Source organism: Halichoerus grypus, chromosome 3 (genome assembly GCF_964656455.1).
Source record: "Halichoerus grypus chromosome 3, mHalGry1.hap1.1, whole genome shotgun sequence".
Lineage (NCBI taxonomy): Eukaryota > Metazoa > Chordata > Mammalia > Carnivora > Phocidae > Halichoerus > Halichoerus grypus.
Genome location: NC_135714.1, coordinates 14,259,022 through 14,279,709, shown reverse-complemented (window position 1 = coordinate 14,279,709; position 20,688 = coordinate 14,259,022). Strand labels below are relative to the sequence as shown.

The window sequence follows — 20,688 nt, the reverse complement described above, 5'->3', positions numbered from 1 at the left end:
CAATCAAACCCAACATATATAAATGGTGACCTTGAAATGTAAGGAGGGTTATTAATTTAATCAGTATGTAACAAAGGCCTCAGAGTTTGTGTACGTGTGTGTGAGAGAAATAACACTTTCAATACTCTGGTGATTTGAGTATCTGAAAGCACAGCAATTAGGCACCCTGCCTAATTGGATTCCCCATTAGAACTCCACATGCAAATTAATGGACCATACACGCCCCTCATCTAGAAGGTCAGCTTACAAACACCGTAAGCATAATCTTTCAGACTTCTTCACATACCAAATAGGTACGACAGGTTGAACTCCCCCTGCTCTCTGCTCTACCCGGGACAAAATGAGTAGCTCAGCCTTTTTTCACACTCCTGCGTTTGCTGAGGCTCAACAAGGAAAATCAGCCTGGCCTCAGAAGGTAGGGCCAACCCAGGTAGCTTCGGTGTTGAAAATAGTATTTAAAATTATACTTAAAAGGAATTTAGGGGCACCTGGGTGGCTCAGTCGGTTAAGCGCCTGCCTTCTGCTCAGCTCATGATCCCAGGATCTGGGATCAAGTCCCACACCTGACTCCTTGCTCAGCAGGGAGCCTGCTTCTCCCTCTCCCTCTGCCTGCCGCTCCCCCTGCTTGTGCTCTCTCTCTCTCTCTGACAAATAAATAAAAAATCTTATTAAAAAAAAAGAAAAGGAATTTATGCCAGAGTGAGGTAGACGGACAATCATTTTCTGTTCACCCATCTGACAATGCAGGTGTGACTGAAACAACAGATTTTCTAGGCACACTTGCACTGAGAGATCAGTTTAGCTATTAGCCAACTGTATGGCTTTTGGTAAATTCCTTAACTCCTCTGAGCCTCAGTTTTCTCATCTGTCAAGTAGGCAGGCATTTCAATAGTTACTGCACTGGATAAAATGAATAAACAGGGAAAGAACATTGCCCTCAAGGTTCCACAGAGTTAAGCTACAGCTTTAAGAATTAAAGTAACTTTGAGCTCGCTCGCTCACTCGCTCGCGCTACCCGCCCACCGCCCACCGTTCTTCCTCAGTTCTCTCATTAGTCTGCTGCCCTCTCCTCAGCCACGGCTGCCATCCAGAAGAAACTGGTGATTGTTGGTGATGGGGCCTGTGGCAAGACTTGTTTGCTCATCGTCTTTAGCAAGGACCAGTTCCCAGAGGTGTATGTACCCACAGTGTTTGAGAACTATTGTGGCAGATATTGAAGTTGATGGAAAGCAGGTAGAGTTGGCTTTGTGGGATACAGCTGGGCAGGAAGATTATGATCGCTTGAGGCCTCTCTCCTATCCAGACACTGATGTTATACTGATGTGTTTCTCCATTGACAGCCCTGATAGTTTAGAAAACATCCCAGAAAAATGGACCCCGGAAGTCAAGCACTTCTGTCCCAACATGCCCATCATCCTGGTCGGGAACAAGAAGGATCTTCGGAATGATGAGCACACAAGGCAGGAGCTAGCCAAGATGAAGCAGGAGCCAGTGAAACGGGAAGAAGGCAGAGATAGGCAAACAGGATTGGCGCTTTCGGTTACATGGAGTGTTCAGCAAAGACCAAAGATGGAGTGAGGGAGGTTTTTGAAATGGCCATGAGAGCTGCTCTGCAAGCCAGACGTGGGAAGAAAAAATCTGGGTGCCTTGTCTTATGAAACCCTGCTGCAAGCACAGCCCTCATGGGTTAATTTTGAAGTGCTGTTTATTAATCTTAGTGTATGATTACTGGCCTTTTTTTCATTTATCTATAATTTACCTAAGATTACAAATCAGAAGTCATCTTGCTACCAGTATTTAGAAGCCAACCGTGATTATTAATGATGTCCAACCCACCCGACCACCGGGGTCGTCCTGACACCGCTCTAACAGCCCTCCTCTGCACTCCCACCTGACACACCAGATGCTAATTCAAGGAATTTCTTAACTTCTTGCTTCTTTCTAGAAAGAGAAACAGTTGGTAACTTTTGTGAATTAGGCTGTAACTACTTTACAACTAACATGTCCTGCCTGCCATCTGTCAGCTGCAAGGCACTCTGGTGAGTCCCTACTTCAGAGCTTTACTCCTTAACAGATTTTATTGGCATAGCTCTGTGATGGGCACCCAGTGTTTTGAAAATGCTCATCCAGAAAGGCCCAAGTCCACGCAGCTGTGACAGTTACAGTTCTGTGGTTTCATGTTAGTTACCTCATAGTTACTGTGTAATTAGTGCCACTTAATGTATGTTACCAAAAAACAAATATATCTGCCCCAGACTAGATGTAGTATTTTTTGTATAATTGGTTTTCCTAATACTGATATTTGTCATCCCTGCAGAAAGTGTATTGGTTTTTTAAAAAAGAAAGTATATTTGAAAATAAAGTCAGATGGAAAATTCATTTTTAAAATTCCTGTTTTGTCAGCTTCTCTGATAAAAACGATGGCCCATATCACCTGTTTTTGGCCCCACATATCCCAGTACCCGCTCCACAGAGCTGGGCTAAATAAATAGGAATTTGGTTTCATGCCTGAGGCACTTTGACGCTTCAGAAGGTGGCATGACCTGTCTCACCTGGACTGCAGGGTCTGGCTCTAGTTCACAGTGCTCTTTTTCCTCACTGTATCCAGGTTCCCTCCCACAGGAACCAGTTCTCTTGGGTGGCACTCTTTATTCTCTCCAGCTGACTGAACTTTTTTTCTGTACCAGTTAATTTTTCCAACTACTAATAGAATAAAGGCAGTTTTCTTAAAAAAAAAAAAAAAGAATTAAAGTAACTATGAAATTTGGAAACAATCAAAATATTCTAAAATGGGGAATTGACTGGATAATTTCTGGCAAATCACTACAGTGGATCAAGAGCAACAACAGGAATAGAACATGATCCCTTTTGGGTTTCTTATTATGCCTTGCAAAGAAGTACTCAAACTACATCACAGGAGTATCTGAGAACCCAAGGAGAGAACGTACTCTTTTATTCATTCACTCAATGACTATTAAGTCCCCGCTATGTATCTGGTTTATTGTAGGTATAAACTGAAGTGTCAAAAATGTCCGCCATCTTGATGCTAATACTCCAGGCTGGGAGACAGACCACGAACATAATAAGTACATTGTAAAGTACATTATAAGGTAGTAAGTGATATGGAAAAATAAAGAAGGGGGAAAGGAGTGGCGAGAGAAGACAGAGATGGGAGTTGGAATTTTCAAAGAGAGTCCAGAAGAGAACTCACTAAGGTGACATTAACAAAGTCTTGAAGGAGGTGGAGACGTTACTATTGTGAATATCTATGGAAAGAACATTCCAGGCAGAGGAAATATATATCTGAAAGTGCTAAAATTAAAAGGTTCTATACGAATATACACAGAAATGGAGCACCAGAAGTATCATCTAAACCTACATATGTCAGTCAGTCCATAAACATGAAGCCCAGAGTGATTCAATGACCCGTATGTTCCAAATTACACAGCTAGCTTCATGGCAGAGACCCAGTCTTACATGACTCCTGACTTTTGATCAAGCTCTTTCCACCAAAATGCAATTATTACACTCTCTCCGCATTTATTATGTAAAACTCATTCTCCTTCTTTGATGGATATCTGGGCATTATAAGCCCATATCTGTAAGAGGGAAAATAGTGTATTCAAATAAATAACAACTTATTTGGCTTGAAACATCTGTCCAAGAACTCAAAAGGCAACTTTGGTGTTTAGTGCAATTCACTGGAAGCTAAGGAGTAAGACAGAGATACCCACCTCTTGCTGCCTTGACCTCACTAAATGCTGACATCTCCTAAGATTAAAGCATCACTAAGGTCTCAGAATCCCCATATCCCTGATGAGTAACTATTCCTATTTTCTAGCAGTTGAGATGTGCCAGCAAAAATATAATCTTCCATTTCAAAGACAAATGCCTCTATACAAAACAGTGTGAGCCCTCAATTTTGTCTGGCAAAAACACATTTCAGTAGAATTGTATTTAAGAGTCTCACTAAATTACCTAAAAAATTATTTTCTTCCTAGTTGAAGGCATATTCCAAGCAGAGAAAAAGAAGATAGAAGGAAACATTCACTGAGGGCCCTACAGTCAGGTATGGCCTTCAATTCCTCACAACAATCCTACGATAATGGCCTTGTCTGCCTGTCCCATTTCACAGGTAAGGAAATTGAGGTCCAAGATTATGCAGTTGGCCCAAGGTCACCTAAATAAGAAACAGAACAAGGGCTAAAAGTGAGATTCCTCCAGCTTGGCAAAAGCATAGGGGCCAAGATAAGGTTATGGATTTTATTATTATAACAGCCATTGTGTCCACACATTGGAAAAGAATAGAATGCTCACAAAGGAGTCCAAAAAAAGATTGATAAGATCAAGTTGTTAATACATATCCAAAAGAGAAAGACACATAAAGAACAAAATTGTGTTGATAGATTTCAATAGAATCGTACATAGAATATGAAGAATCCACTCCCAAGAAGCTCTGAACCTAGGTAATTAATGAGGAAAGAGCAGAACAGACAACTGTGATTGCAGTGCCAAACCAGATCAGCAGACAGTCAAAGCTGATTTGAAGAGGAAAAAGGAGGAGGAGGAGGAGGAGGAGGAAGAAACAAGAACAACAACAACAGGAGGAGGAGGAAGAGGAGGGAAAGGAAGCACTGCAATAACAATAAAAATAGGCATATACATGTTGGAGAAAGAGATGGAAAAAAATATTTTTCAGTGCCCTTGCATCCATATAAAATATATCTAAAAATAAATTTTTCAAAGGCCTTCCATCACAAACATCACAAGGGCAGTCTTTATGAATTTGACCTGGAGCCACAGTGCCCAATATGGTACCACTAGCCACATGTGGCCATTTAATTTAAATTTAAATTAATTAAAATTTTTTAAAATTTAAAATTCAGTTCCTCACTCAAACTACTATAGTTTTCAAGTGCTTAATAACTACAGATGTCTAGCGGCCACTGTAATGAGCTGTGCAGATGGATAGGTAGATTGCCATCACTGTAAAAAGTTTTATTGGACATTTATATAGTCTTCTCACAAAATCTAGTCAAATTGTGATTCTATAAACATCTAGCACAGCCCTTTGCATACAGTAGATGCTGTATGGTGGAACTGCATTAAGCTGGATTTAGAATAAGTAGGAAAGATAGGTAGGGGGGTGTATTTGTAGGAAGAAAACACCTGCCACTGAAATTTTGTTAAATTGATTTATAACTGCAAATGGATTTGGTAATAAAACTTTCATCCTGAGTTCTCAATTTATGCTTTTTGTGGAAATTCATTGCTGTTTCTATTGTGATTTCTATAACTTAGAACTTCTATTTGTTTGAAAACAAGGCCAAGCAAAGTAAAAATGTATAGCTATACCTTTCTTGGGTCAAGAATCCAATACATGTTCTTTCTACAGAAAGATTATAGGCTATCTGTCTTCTATGTGACTTTAGGCAAGTCTCTGCTCAGTTTCCGCTCCCCTTGTCCACCTTACAAGGTTGATATGAAAAACAAGATAAATACGTGAAAGCACATTGAAGGTCATATATATTTTTTTAATTATTATTGTAATTTTGGGGGCAAGCAGTGAAGTTGCCTATAAATCAGCTGCTGGAGGTTGGTATGGCTAAAAATATTAAAAGCCTTTCCCAGGCTAATAATTAACTTAGTTGTTCTGTTGCTTATCAAATTGAAACACCTGTCTTTTCTGTTAATGTTTAAATTCACTTGAGAGATGTCATTTACGTTTGTTTGGTTCTAATGAAAACACTGGAGCCTGGGTCCATTATCCCTTCCCCCTACCACCTGCTCCTGACTCTTCTTCTCCTGCCTCTGCTCTGGTCTCAAAACTATGCTTGTCTTAACCCAGCATCTTTAGGAACAATAAAAAGTTTGAGTCCAGAGATGAACAAAGACATCCACAGACAAATAGAAAAAGCACTTTTTAAAGGATTTATTTGACAAGGAAAAGGAAGAAATTTTATTACTGACTCATAACATTCAACCTCAATATTATTATTCTGATGAAGTTATCATCATGATTAGTATGTCTAACCTATTTTATTTAGGTCCCCTATTGATACATCTGATATATTTATATTTGTATTTAAATTTCATTTAATCTTACCCTTTTTATTTTCAAAGCAATTGAGAGTCAGCTAGGCATTTTCACATTTATTATTTCATGTGAATCTCTCAGCTACCTCCTAAGATTGGTCAGGGAAGTACTTCTATCTCAGTTTTTCCCTAGGCTCAGAGAGGTGGAGTGATTTGCCCAAAATGACACAGGCTGGTACATGACACAGCCGGAACCCAGTCTCACTGATGTTATCCAAGCTGACTTCCAAATGACTCTGTCTGGAAACCAGTACATATGTTATTTGTCTGCCAGTTGCCTTACACCTTCCAGTGTTACCTCTTCATTAAGTCTCTGTAAATTATTGTTTTCTGTTATAAAACTTATAAAGCTATGAAAGCATTAAGTTTAAAAACACTAAAACAAAAAACAAAATTTTTTGTTTTTCTAGATCACCTACTTTTCATGCTAATCATGTATTGCAAAATAACCTGTAAATGCCAACCAGAAATAGAAGTTCACAGAGGCCTCCATCAATATAGAGGTAAAAAACCTTCACGGGAACCTAAAATCAAATCAGTCTGTAGTGTGAGAGGGTGTTTTGTTATGAAGATTTTTTTTTTCTATTCAGGCTAAAAAGATCAAAATACTGTAGACAAGATAAATTTGCAGGAAATGGAAGTAAGGTTACCAACTGACACTTGGCACAGAAATACCACAAGCTCCATCAGCACACATACACACACACAAAATGGAATTATTCATAAGGCTGACTTTTCAAACACCTTTTTATCGATTTTTGTTGGAAAACAGCCTTTCAGCCACGGCAAATAGTACCACAAATAAGCTCGACTGGAAGGGAATTGTGCTCTGACAAAACTCTTTTTGCCTTCAGTGAGCCCATAAAACTGGAATGCAAAAAGTGGGCAGAACTCCTACTGAGCTATGAGATGAGACAATGTGGCATGTGGGCAGGGCAGGAGATTTGGAGTCAGAAGAATTAGCTCTTATAATTAAAAATTGAGCTGTTTCAGTACTGCTACAGAAGCAAGTAAAACTATACAAAAGAACACACATACAGCAAAGCATTTTAAGGTTGGAAAATGGATTTGACTGATAGAATAACTCATAATGAAAAAGCTCCCTCCAAAACCATCCTGTTTTTGGTAAGGTGCCTACATTTTTCATCCTTTCAACTAGGATAAAATAATTTATAATCCAAGGAAACAGTTTTGCTCAGCAGCTGTTAGTAGTGATGAGTTTGGTCACCCATATCTCTCCAGAGGAAGTGTCTTTTTATTATTTTGCTACCCACAAAGGTATTTTCCCATGACTTTAAAAGATCAACAATTTTGTAGATTTTCTTTGGCATGATTTGGATGATATTTCTAAGGTTTTCTCAAGCACCTACTCAGATTAGATTTGCCTGCCAACTAATTTCTTGGGTCTTGTTTATTGTGACATGAAAACATATTGGTAAATGTGTGGGACTGATTGTCATAGGCCTGGGTTTGACAGCTAGTCTTGAAATCACCTGCCCCTGTACTATTTTGCTATAACAGCCAACTGGGCTACTAAGAACAGATAGAAGAATAAACCCTTTTGTAGGCTTTGCTGACCCCAACTTGAGATGACTTCTAAGACTGTCACAGTGACACCACTGTGACAGGATTAAGTCATGAAACTCACAAAGGCCCATTTTTCTCATTTTGAAAGTGGGGTTATTGCTGTGTTCAACCCACACCCGGAATTTCTCCACTCCTCCCACTTCATTCATTTCCTCTCCCTAATTTTGCATGTATTCACCTCCCCCAATAAAATTATAAATTAGTGTTTAGACAGGGAGAACAAGACTCTATTTTACTTCTCTTTGCCTACATACATTTCAGTGATTAGCACTATTTGCAAACAGTGTTTGTATTAAATGTTTATTAAATGAATAAATGGATGAAATATTGCTGTGACTTTGGATAACAAGCCTCTGTCTCTGTGTCATAGTTTTTCCAGATTATTTAAATAAAGATGTGGAGGTGGTATAGTATGATGATTAAGAGTGTGGAATCTGGGACCAGAGATAAAAGGTTGAAATGCTACATCTGCTGTATGACCTTGGACAAATTCCTTAACACCTCTGAGCTTCAATATCCTCATCTGTAAAATGGAGATGATAATACCAATAGAAATTGTTCTGAGAATTAAATGCAATAATGTGTGTACAACATGTAGCATAAAGCATAGTTTTATAGTAGTAGAGTAATAATATAATTTAAAAGTTATTTTTTTTCAGGCTCTAACATACTCTAAATATGTTTTTGTCAAAAGGATCTTCCATTAGGGTTGGGGAAAAGATGGCGGAGGAGTAGGGGACCCTATTCCAACTGGTCCCTGGAGCTGAGCTGGATATCAACCAGTTCACTCTGAACACCCACAAAATCAGCCTGAGATGTAAGAAGATAGATCTGGATCTCTACAAACAGAATATCGTAGGCAGTTAGTTTCGAGGTACGAAGTGGGGAGCCGTGATTCCGCAGGCAGAAATTGGAGGATAAATGGAAGGGGGAGGGAGCAGAGCAGTCCTGATCCTACACCGCCAGTGAGCAATAGCCTCCCACACTGGGGAAGGGGCACAGACTCACAGACCAGTACTGGCAGGGAAAGGACTTTAGGGCAGCCCCTCGGATGGAAACCCAGAGCAGCAGGGCCAAACGTGGGAACTGGGGGCGGCTGGCAGTTTTAGAAGCACAAAGGGCAGAGATGTGCCCCGACCTGGAGGAGAGGACTGGGAGCACTGCTGAGGGGCACACAACCCAGGATGCTGCAGTTTATAGCAGCACAGACAGAAACGGAGATAGTGTGGCCTGGAGAGCTCACTGAAGAACAGTCTGCGATCTCTCTGCTCTGAGGCAGAGGTTGGAAACGGTCTCTTCTGCTCTGACTCCCGGAAGAGACACGGAAAGCCACCAGGGAAAGCCGCCAGAGAACAAAAGCCCCAAAAAACCGGTTTTCACTGAGCACATCCCCTGCCACAGGGGGCAGGGCAACTCTGCCCAAACAGGGTTGCGTGAGTAACAGTGCAGCAGGCCCCTCCCCCAGAAGACAGGCTGGGAGAATAAGAGGCCAGCAACCCTAAGGCCCCCAGAAAACAGGTGCATCTTGCTTGGGTTGTGGTCAATAATATGGACTCTATTCATTTCATCAACCACCCCTCAACAGAATGACTAAGAGGAGGAACCTCCAAAATAGGAAAGACTCAGAGACTATGACTTATGCCACAGATTTACAAATGGATTCAGATATAACCAAGATGTCAGAGATGGAATTCAGGCTAGCAATTGTGAAGACAATAGCTAGAATGGAGAAATCAATTAATGGCAATATAGAGTCTCTAAGGGCAGAAATGAAAGCCGAATTGGCAGGACTTAAAAATGCTATCAGTGAGATCCAATCTAATCTAGATAATCTAACAGCTAGAGTAAGTGAGGCAGAAGAATGAATTAGTGACCTAGAAGATCAATTAATAGAAAAAAAGGGAAAAGAGGAGGCCAGGGGAAAAAATTAGAATCAGAGAAATAAGTGACACCATGAAACGTTCCAATGTCAGAATTATTGGAATCCCTGAGGGGGTGGAGAGAGAGAGAGGACTAGAAGATATATTTGAGCAAATCATAGCTGAGAACTTCCCTAATCTGGGGAATGAAACAAACATTCCTGTCATAGAGGCAGAGAGGACCCCCCCCCCAAGATGAAGGAAAACAGGCCAACACCCCGGCATGTAATAGTAAAACTCGCCAATCTTACAACCAAGGAAACCATCTTAAGGGCAGTTAGGGGAAAGAGATTCCTTACGTACAGAGGGAGGAACATCAAAATAACGTCAGACCTATCCACAGAGACCTGGAAAGCCAGAAAGGCCTGGCAAGACATATTGAGAGTACTAAACGAAAAGAACATGCAGCCAAGATCCAACAAGGCTGTCATTTAGAATAGATGGAGAGATGCAGAGCTTCCAAGACCAGCAGAAACTGAAAGAATAAGTGACCACTAAGCTGGCCCTGCAAGAAATGTTAAGGGGGGTTCTACATGAGGAGAAAGACCCCAAGAGTGATATACAACAGAAATTTACAGGGACAATCTATAAAAACAAAGTCTTCACAGGCAACATGATGACAAAAAATTCGCATCTTTCAGTAATCACTCTCAACGTGAATGGCCTAAATGCTCCCATAAAACAGCACGGGTTGCAGACTGGATAAAAAGACAGGACCCATCCATATGCTGTCTACAAGACACTCATTTTGAACCTAAAGATACATCCAGACTGAAAGTAAAGGGATGGAGATCCATCTTTCATGCCAACAGACCTCAAAAGAAATTGAGGTAGCAATTCTTATATCAGACAAATTAGATTTTAAGCTAAAGACTATAGTTAGAGACACAGAAGGACACTATATCATTCTTAAAGGGTCTATCCAACAAGAAGATCTAACAATTGTAAATATCTACACCCCCAACGTGGGAGCAGCCATCTACATAAGACAACTGTTAACCAAAATAAAGAGTCATATTGATAACAATACGTTAATTGTAGGAGACCTCAATACTTCACTCTCAGCAATGGACAGATCATCTAAGCAGAATATCAACAAAAAAACAAGAGCTTTGAAGGACACACTGGACCAGATGGACTTCATAGATATATACAGAACATTCCCCCCTAAAACAAAAGAATACTCATTCTTCTCGAGCACACATGGAACTTTCTCCAGAATAGACCACATACTGGGTCACAAATCAGGTCTCAACCGATACCAAAAGATTGAGATTATTCCCTGCATATTCTCAGACCACAATGCTTTAAAACTGAAACTCAATCACAAGAAAAAGTTTGGCAGAAATTCAAACACTTGGAAGCTAAAGACCACTCTGCTCAAGAATGTTTGGGTCAACCAGGAAATCAAAGAAGAACTTAAACAATTCATGGAAACCAATGAGAATGAGAATGAAAACACACCGGTCCAAAACCTACAGGATACTGCAAAGGCTGTCCTGGGGGGGAAATACACAGCCATCCAGGCCTCACTCAAAAAAATAGAAAAATCCCAAATTCACCAACTAACTCTACACCTTAAAGAACTAGAGAAAAAGCAACAAACGATGCCTAATCCACTCATTCGAAGAGAAATAATTAAGGTTAGAGCAGAGATCAATGAATTAGAAACCAGAAACACAGTAGATCAGATCAACGAAACTAGAAGCTGGTTCTTTAAAAGAATTAATAAGATCAATAAATCACCAGCCAGACTTATCCAGAAGAAAAGAGAAAGGACCCAAATTAATAAAATTATGAATGAAAGGGGAGAGATCATGACTAACACCAAGGAAAGAGAAACAATTATTAGACATTATTATCAACAACTATATGCCAATAAACTGAGCAACCTGGAAGAAATGGATGCCTTCCTGGAAACCTATAAGCTGCCAAGACTGAAACAGGAAGAAATTGACAACCTGAATAGGCCAATAACCAGTAACGAGATTGAAGCAGTGATCAAAAGGAGCCCAGGGCCTGATGGATTCCCTGGGGAATTCTACCAAACACTCAAATAAGAAATAATACCTATTCTCCTGAAGCTGTTTCAAAAAACAGAAACAGAACGAAAGTTTCCAGACTCATTCTATGAGGCCACCATTACCTTAATCCCCAAACCAGGCAAATACCCGATCAAAAAGTAGAATTTCAGACCGATATCCCTGATGAATATGGATTCCAAAATCCTCAACAAAATCCTAGCTAATGGGATCCAACAATACATTAAAAGGATCATCTACCACTACCAAGTGGGATTTATCCCCAGGATGCAAGGATGGTTCAACATTCACAAATCAATCAATGTGATAGAACACATTAATAAGAGGAGAAAGAAGAACCATATGGTCCTCTCAATTGATGCAGAAAAAGCATTTGACAAAATACAGCATCCTTTCCTGATTAAAACTCTTCAGAGTACAGGGATAGAGGGAACATTCCTCAATTTCATAAAATCCATCTATGAAAAACCCACAGCAAATATCATCCTCAATGGGGAAAAGCTGAGAGCCTTTCCCTTAAGATAAGAAACATGACAAGGATGCCCACTCTTGCCACTACTGTTCAACATAGTACTAGAAGTCCTAGCAACAGCAATCAGACAACAAAAAGAAATAAAAGGTATTCAAATTGGCAAAGAAGAAGTCAAACTCTCTCTTTTCGCAGATGACATGATACTTTATGTGGAAAAGCCAAAAGACTCCATCCCAAATTACTAGAACTGATACAACAATTCAGGAATGTGGCAGGATACAAAATCAATGTACAGAAATCAGTTGCTTTCTTACACACAATGCAACTGTAGAAACAGAAATTAGAGAATCGATTCCATTTACAATAGCACCAAAAACCATAAGATACCTCAGAATAAACCTAACCAAAGAGGTAAAGGATCTATACTCTAGGAACTACAGAACACTCATGAAAGAAATTGAAGAAGACACAAAAAGATGGAAAAACATTCCATGCTCATGGATTGGAAGAATAAACATAGCTAAAATGTCTATGCTACCCAGAGCAATCTATAGCTTCAACGCCATCCCGATCAAAATTCCAATGACATTTTTCAAAGTGCTAGAACAAACAATCCTAAAATTTGTGTGGAATCAAAGACCACAAATCGCCAAGAAAAGGTTGAAAAAGAAAAACAAAGCTGGGGGTATCACGTTGCCCAATTTCAAGCTATGTTACAAAGCTGTGATCACCAAGACAGCATGGTAGTGGCACAAAAACAGACATATAGACCAATGGAACAGAAGAGAGAGCCCAGATATGGACCCTCAACTCTATGGTCAAATAATCTTCGACAAAGTGGGAAAAAATATGCAATGGAAAAAAGACAATCTCTTCAATAAATGGTGCTGGGAAAATTGGACAGCCACATGAGAAGAATGAAACTCAACCATGCTCTAACACCATACACAAAGATAAACTCAAAATGGTTGAAAGACCTCAATGTGAGACAGGAATCCCTCAAAATCCTAGAGGAGAACATAGGCAGTAACCTCTTTGACATCAGCTACAGCAACTTCTTTCAAGATACATCTCCAAAGGCAAGTGAAACAAAAGCAAAAATGAACTTCTGGGACTTCAACAAGATAAAAGCCTTCTGCACAGCAAAGGAAACAGTCAACAAAACAAAGAGGCAACCCACAGAATGGGAGAAGATATTTGCAAATGACGCTACAGATAAAGGGCTGGTATCCAAGATCTATAAAGAACTTCTCAAACTCAACACCCAAAAAACAAATAAGTCAAAAATTGGGCAGAAGATATGAAAAGACACTTCTCTGAAGAAGACATACAAATGGCTAACAGACACATGAAAAAATGTTCATCATCATTAGTCATCAGGGAAATTCAAATCAAAACCACATTGAGATACCACCTTATACCAGTTAGAATGGCAAAAATAGACAAGGCAAGAAACAACAATTGTTGGAGAGGTTGTGGAGAAAGGGGAACCCTCTTACACTGTTGGTGGGCATGCAAGTTGATACAGCCACTTTGGGAAACAGTGTGGAGGTGCCTCAAAAATTTAAAAATAGAGCTACCCTATGACCCAGCAATTGCACTACTGGGTATTTACCCCAAAGACACAGATGTAGTGAAAAGAAGGGCCATATGCACCCCAATGTTCATAGCAGCAATGTCTGCAATAGCCAAACTGTGGAAGGAGCCAAGATGCCCTTCAACAGATGAATGGATAAAGAAGATGTGGTCCATATATACAATGGAATGTTACTCAGCCATCAGAAAGGATGAATACCTAACTTTTACATCAACATGGATGGGACTGGAGGAGATTATGCTAAGTGAAATAAGTCAAGCAGAGAAAGGCAATTATCATATGGTTTCACTTATTTGTGGAACATAAGGAATAGCATGGAGGACATTAGGAGAAGGAAGGGAAAAATGATGAACCATGAGAGACTATGGACTCTGAGAAACAAACTGAGGGTTTTAGAGGGGAGGGAGTGGGGAGATGGGTTAGCCCAGTGATGGGTATTAAGGAGGGCACGTACTTCATGGAGCACTGGGTGTTATATGAAAACAGTGAATCGTGGATCACTACATCAAAAACTAATGATGTATTGTATGGTGACTAACACAACATAATAAAATAAAATTTTTAAAAAATTTAAAAAAGGATGTTCCATTAATCATTGAGAACACAAGAAAGGCATCACGAAATGGCTCCCTTCTGCTCACTGAGTCCCTGTATATTTAGCCATTTTCTGGCATCAGTAAGAAAATGCAGATATGAGAGAAAATGATTTTATTGTGCTATCTTCCAGCTTAAACTCAATGTAGTTTGTGGAGGGGGGAGCAAGAGGCCAGAAAAAAAGAAGCAATTACTGTTAATTAAATACAGTAGTTCAGAGGAAATACTACTCATAACCCCATTAGAGTAGAACATTACTATACAATTAACATTAATATGCAAAAATCATTTACCCCACTGGCATTCCAAACAATATGGCCTTACACATTTAGAAACCCTGCTTCAGCTACCTAGGAGATATTTTTCTGATAAGAGTAGACACATAGATATACACGTGACGCATTTAAAAACACCAATATATGCACATGCCTTGTCAAACCGATAACACTTTAATAAGAATACAGTCAGTTTGATAGCAAAGCCATTGAAAACCAAGAATCTGACAAATTCATTTGGTACTAAACCTTTTGACATTGTAAAGTATTTTTAAAACTGAAAATTGGGTGATTGGAGAGCTACCAACATGGGAGCATTTGAGTTTGCTACTTGTGCATTTTTTTACTCATGCTATTAAAGTATTTTTTTAAAGAAAAAAGCCACCAATTTTTGATCAAATAATTTTAAATGCAAATGTTGATTTAGAATGCCTTTTTATTTTTATTAATTTATTTAGCCCCTATAAACTCCCTTCCTGTTTGGTACATCTGCATACACCACAGCTTCTTAGGAGATAGCTTATTTTAGTTTGTGGTCCATTCATTCACTTAAGAAATATTTATTGAAGGCTCCTTGTTTAATACATCTTATTGTTGCTGTACATGTGGAATGTATACTTTACTAGGGAGGACACAGTCAATAATAAGTAAAAAACTAGTAAGTAAGTAAGCATACAAATAGATAATAGGGCAATTTGAGATAGTGATAAGTGCTATAAAACTAAATCGGTTTTCTTCTAGAAATCTTTTAGTTTTCATTTTTACATTTAAGTATTTGATCCATTTTGAGTTAGTTTGAGTATACATTGTGAGGTAGATACGGATCAAATTTCTTTTCTTTTTTTTTTGCATATGGCTACCTAATAGTTCCATCATCACTTGTTGAAAAGACTATCCTTCTGCACTAAACTGCCTTTGGAAATATATCACAAGTTTGTTTTCTATATGTATAGGGGGTCAATTTTTGGACTCTATTGAAAATATAGAAGAAAAAAAATCAAGAAAATATAAAAGGCACAGAGAATAAAAATGTAACAGAAGAAGACTGATTATATTAAATAAACAAGTTTGTGTGAAATACTAGTGAAAATGCTACTTACATATGACCTATATTACAAAAAAATAAATAAAAGCCAAAAAAATGTTTCAGGCCAAGACTAAATAGCAATATTATCTTTAGGTAATAGAATTCAAATCAAAAGGCACAATAAGGCCAATTATTTTGATCATCAACAAAAATAAATGACAGACACATGTATAGAAAAGACACTGCCCATGTTGTCAAGATGCACAGAGACTAGTGGAGAAAATACATAAACATTTTATTTTTATTTTATTTTATTTTATTTTAAGAGAGAAAGAGAGAGAGAGCACAGGTATGTGCACACAAGCAGTGGGGGAAAGGGCAGAGGAGAGGGAGAGAGAGAATCTTAAGCAGGCCCCACACTCAGCACAAGCCAGACTTGGGACTCGATCACACAACCCTGAGATCATGACCTGAGCCAAAATCAAGAGTCAGATTCTTAACTGACTGAGCCACCCAGGTGCCCCATTACCCATAAACATTTTTAATGTAAAGCAAGAGCATGAGATAGCTAGGGTACTATAGTAGTATATCATAGCATATAAGAGGGGTAAATATTAAACAAATTAAAAGACTGAAAAGTGGAGAAAAGGCTGATGAGGTAGCAACCTTGAAACTCAGTGAACCACCATGAGTTCCCTAGGTTTTCTTTTTGTCTCATATGTTCCAGACTTGGAGATTAAGAAACCAGGAACCAAAAAACATCAACAAGTACTAATTTTAAAAAACCCTAATAAAAGCTCTATCTAGCCACAGGATCAGGAAAGATAAAACAACTGGATGGAAACCTAGCAAGGCAAGAAACTTTTAGACAATAAATTCTGTATTCCAGCCAAATACCATAGAAAAATTGTGGCCCCACTCCCACCCTAAGGAGCAAAGACCAACTGGAGAGCCTAGACTCCCACCCAATTTATAAAGCATCCCAACCGCTGCACAGGGGTGGTATCAGAAAAGGCCAAGTAAAGAGCCAGGATTTTGAACTCTACTGGGTGGTTAACAAATGTCCCACTATAGTATCAGGGGGAAGACTGGACTTCCATCCCCACCCCACGGTAATGAGGTTCCCTCTCCCTCCCCACAGAATACCACAGGTGGTATCTGAAGAAACCTAGTTGAACAGTGAAGATTTTCATCACAACCCAGCCATAAAACTACCACTACCATGGTGTCAGCAGAGGCCACATGGGGAGCAGAAACAGGGTACTCCAGACCCTTCAAGCCAGGGAAGAATCAGTGAAGGCCTACTTGGGAGCCAGAACTCCCATGTCACCCAGCAGTAATGAGGAGCCCTCATTTTCAGATGTGTCAAGAGGAACCAGGAATTCTACCATCACCTGACACTAATGAGGCAGCTCCCCCAACCCTTTCCTTGTCAAAGCAGTATACAATGAGTCAGCTAAAATAGTCTTAAATAAGATCCAGAGTCTCATAACATAATGTCCAAAATGTCTAGGTTTCAATCCAAAATCACTTATACCAAGAACCAACAAGACCTCTAACTGAATGGAAAAAAAAAAAAAATCAACACATGCCAACACTGAGGGAATCAGAGATGTTAGAATTATCTAACAAATATTTTAAAGCAGCCATGGTAAAAAAAGGCTTCAATTAGCAATTATGATTGTTCTTTAAACAAATAAAAAATAATCTCAGCAAAGAAATAGAAGATATAAAGAACCTTATCAAAATTTTAAAACTGAAAAATATAATAACCAATTTAAAAAATTGAGTGGGTGGGCTAAATAACAGAATGGAGTGGCAGAGGAAGGAATCTCTGAATTTGAAGACATAACAATAGAAATGACCCAATCTAAACAACACAGAGAAAAAAGAAACAGTCTCAGAAACCTTTGGTACTATGACAAAAGATCTAACATTTATGCCACCAGAGTCCCAGAAGGAGAGAAGAAAGAGAACAGGACTAAAAAATTACTTGAAAAAGTAATGGCTGAAACTTCCCAAATTTGGAAAAAGCCATAAACCTACAGATTCAAGAAGCTAACAAATTTCCAAACAGGCTAAACTCAAAAAAATCACATCAAGACACATCAAAGTCAAAATTCCAAAAGCTGAAGACAAAGAAAAAGTCCTGAAAGTAGCAAACAAAAAATATCATTTTACCTGAAAGGAAAAAATATAAAATAAAATGACAAGTGATTTTTCATCAAAAACCATGGAGGTCAAAACAAAAGGGTACAACATTTTTCAAGTGCTGAAAGATAAGAACTGTTAAATCAGAATCCTATATCCAGCGAAAGTATTCTTTGGAAATTAAGGAGAAATCAGGACATTCTTAGTGAAGAAAAATTAAGAGAATTTGTTGTCAGCAGACCTACTCTAATAGAATGATTAAAGAAAGTTCTCTAAACAGAAAGGAAATGATTAAAGAATGAACCTTGGAACACCAACAAGGAAGGAAATGATAAGCAAAAACATGGGTAAACACAATAGACTTTCCTTCATCTTTTGACTTTTCTAAATTATGTTTGTTGTTTGAAGCAAAAATTATTAACACTGATGCAGTTCCAAATGTATGTAGAGGAACTACTGAAGACAATTATAATATAAAGGAGAGAGTAAAAAGACACAAAGGGAGGTAAGATTTCTATACTCCACTCAAACTGGTTAAATGATAACATCAACAGACTGATAAGTTATGTGTACATAATACTTAGAGCAACCACCAAAAAAGTTATACAGAGAGGGGGTGGCTGGCTGGCTCAGTCAGCAGAGCGTGTGATTCTTGATCTCAGGGTTTTGAGTTCAAGTTCCACGTTGGGTGTATAGAGATTACTTAAAAATAATTTTTTTTTAAATCTATATAAAGAGATACATTCAAATACACTGAAGATAAATCAAAAGGAATTCCAGAAATTGTTCCAAGTAACCCAAGAAACCAGGAAGAAGAAAACAGAGAAATGAACAAAAAACAGAAAGAATAGAAAATTTAAAAAATAGCAGGTTTAATCTCTAAGATATCAATAATTGCAATAAATTAAAATGGTCCAAATACTAAAATTAAATGACAGAGACTGACAGGATAGATTTTAAAACATGACCAAACTATATGCTATGCACAAGAAATTCATTTCAAATTTAAAGATATAGAAAAGTCAAAAGTAAAATGATCAAAAAAGAAAACATCATGCAAGCATTAATCAAAGGAAAGCAGGATTTACTATTTAATATCATGTAAAATAGATTTCAGAGTAAGGAAAATTACCAGAGACAGAAAGGGACATTATATAATGACAGAATAGCCAGTACACCGAGAAGACATAGCAATCCTAAACACTGTATGCACCAAACAACAGAGCTGCAAATTATGTGACGTAATAACTGATAAATTAAAAAATTAAATAAACAAATCTCTGACTATAGTCAGAATCTTCAATACTCCTCTCAACAATTGATAGAACTTGACAGAAAATCAGCAAACATATAGGACTCAACAACACCAACTTAATAAGGTCTAATCAGCATTTACAAAACACTCCACTCAATGACAAAAGAATACAAATTATTTTCCAAGTGACCACAGAACATATATCAAAATAGACCATATCTTGGGCCATAAATTAAACCTCAACAAATTTAAAATAATTGAAATCATACAGTGTGTGTTTATGAACTACAGTGGAATCATATTAGAAATCAGTGAGAGGAAAAAGAAATGAAAACCTCCAAACACTTGAAAACTGAAGAAACAATTCTAAATAATCCAAAGGAAATAAAAAATATATTGAATAGAATGAAAACTAAAATATATCAAAATGTGTGGAACATAAAACTAGTGGCAAGAAGGAAAATTATGGAATTAAATTAATAAATTTAAAAGGAGAAAAAGTCTTAAATCGATGGTCTAAACTTATACCTCAAGAACCTAGAGCAAGCAGAAGGGAGGGAACAAATAAGATAGTGGCATAAATCAAGTACAGTAAAAACAAAAAAGTAGAGAAAATCAATGATAAAAAGAAATGGAAATTTATAAGATTAATGAAAGTCACAAACCTCTTGCAAGACTGTCAAAGAAAAAAGACCACACAAATTATCAATATCAAGAATGAAAGAGAGGGATACTATATATAGAACCTTCAGGAAAAAAAAAGGATAATAAAGAAATACAATGAACACATCTATATACATGAAATCTATACACATCTATATACATAAAAGAAATCTCCAGTCTCAGATGATTTCACTGGAAAAATTCAGCAAGCATTTAAAGAAAAATGGGGGCACCTGGATGGCTCAGTCGGCTAAGCAGCCAACTCTTGATTTCAGCTCAGGTCATGATCTCAGGGTTATACGATCAGAGCCCCTCCTCTTTGGGCTCTGTGCTCAGTGGGAAGTCTACTTGGGATTCTCTCTCTCTCCCTCTGGTCCTCCTCTCACTCATGCTCTCTCTCTCTCTCTCTCTCTCTCTCTCAAATAAATAAATAAATAAATCTTTAAAGAAGAATGAATACCAATTCTGCATAATCTCTAACAGAAAGTAAGAGAACACACTTATCTTTATGAAGCTAGTATTACCTTGATACCAAAAACAGAGTATTTCCTTCAGGAATATAGATGCAAAAATCTTTAACAAAATATTAACAAACACAATTCAGCAATATAGAAAGAAAATTATAAACCATGATCACACGGGATTTATTCAAGGGACACAAGGCTGGTTTAGTAATGAAAAATCAATTTAATCTACCATATTGATAGTTAAAAAAAAGTCATGATTGCATCAATCAATGCAGAAAAATCATATGCCAAATTCAACACCCCTACATTTTAAAAGCTTTCAGAAAAATAGGAATAGAAGGAAACATCTTCAACTTGATAAAGAACATCTACAGAAAACCTACAGTTAGTAATATACTTTATGGTAAATGACTGAATGCTTTTCTCTTCAAATGGGGAACAGTGCAAGGAAGTCTGCTCTCACCACCCTTATTCAATATAGTGCTAAAAGGTCTAGCTAGTGCAACAGGCAAGAATATAAAATACATACAGATAAGAAAGAAA

The 20,688-nt window shown here is 38.0% G+C and overlaps 1 pseudogene; it reads left to right on the top strand.

Moving 5' to 3' along the window:
* Positions 1–1,081: 1,081 nt before the first annotated feature.
* LOC118544858 (transforming protein RhoA pseudogene) lies at positions 1,082–1,917 on the top strand (annotated as a pseudogene).
* The last annotated feature ends 18,771 nt before the right edge of the window (positions 1,918–20,688 follow it).